At 52.4% G+C, this 1,206-nt stretch overlaps 1 protein-coding gene across 2 annotated transcripts in view; it reads right to left on the bottom strand.

Moving 5' to 3' along the window:
- Positions 1–896, bottom strand: part of LOC102769854 (transcription elongation factor A protein-like 5) — a 3,152-nt gene extending 2,256 nt beyond the window's left edge. Inside the window, exon 1 of one of the 2 annotated variants that reach the window (XM_006775790.2) lies at positions 808–896. The gene's annotated coding sequence lies outside the window, so the exon portion shown is untranslated. Of the gene's footprint in view, positions 1–730 lie in introns of both variants that reach the window. The other variant, XM_006775791.2, reaches the window with a different exon arrangement.
- Between the last annotated feature and the right edge of the window lie 310 nt (positions 897–1,206).

Genomic DNA, 1,206 nt, shown 5'->3' with positions numbered 1-1,206 from the left:
AATTATTTCATTTTATCCTCATGTCATAAATATATTCACACACACACACACACACACACACACACACACACACACACACTGGCCCAAAATTTTTGGCTCCAAAAGGGGCGGAAGGTGGGGAAGATATACCGAGCACGCAATCCTTTTCAGGGGTCCGCCCCACCCCCCATCCGGAGATCTCAGGCTTTGCCCTCCTCCAGCCACCCAGCAGGGATCAGGCCACTTCCTTGCCATCCTCTTCAAACAACCCCCTCCCCCTCCCCCACTCTCCCTCCATCAGATAGACTGCTTCCTAGGACGTCCTAATTGATACCCATTCTCAACCCCTGACCCCTCTCCATCTCCTCCCACCAAGTCCTCCATTTCTTGCACCAAACGATGGGCATCGGGGGAGGGTCAGAGAGAATTGAGTCCTGGGCCCTCTCTGGTGTTTGCCCTCTGCCACCCCCACCTCAGGGGTCAGCAGGCAGCAGTGGCTTTGTAGCCTTCCCAGAGAGATGCCTCCTTCTCCTCATATTTCTTTCTGCCCTAAGCCTGCACTTATCCAGAAAAATAAGAGATGGTACCCAGACCTCTCTCACAACATTCACTCAATTTTCTGTGCCAAAATGAATGGGGGTGAGAGGGAGGTTGCATCTGTAAAGCAGACCAGATCCTCCCTCTATCCGTCTCACCAATCCTACCCCAAGGTTACCCTCAAACACAGACACACACACATTCTTGTACCGACCTGCAGGGCTATGAGGCAGCTGGCCCCGCTGTCCCTCAGTCTAAAAATCTCTTTCTCCACGGAAATAAGGAACGTACCTGGAGGAGAGGGACTTCTGTACACATCGGCTCCTGATCACGTGAGGGAAACGTCACCAGTGGGCTCGGGCCCCTTGTTCCCCTCCCACCAGGAGAAAGTGCGTCAGGAGCCAGCCTTTTCTTCTTTCACTAGCCCCCTCCCCCTCCCACTCCTTTCCTTCACTAACCCCCCTCCTCTTGCCCCCCTGCTCCTTCCGCTTCTATCCTCTGGTTTGTGACCCTGTCACTCATTTTAGCCTTTCTTAATCCCAGAGGTCAACTGTGGTCCCTTCTCCCTGTGGTATGTGTTCTGTTTCATCAGGGAAAGGCTGCATCTTCTCCTAGGGTTACAGGACATTGGTACACCTCTGAAGAATTTTTCTTTCTCTTCATTGATCTTGGAGCATCTATGCCTGTAAT

The sequence above is a fragment of the Myotis davidii genome, unplaced genomic scaffold (assembly GCF_000327345.1).
Source record: "Myotis davidii unplaced genomic scaffold, ASM32734v1 scaffold389, whole genome shotgun sequence".
NCBI classification, from domain to species: Eukaryota; Metazoa; Chordata; class Mammalia; order Chiroptera; family Vespertilionidae; genus Myotis; species Myotis davidii.
This window is presented reverse-complemented; position numbering and strand designations above follow the sequence as displayed.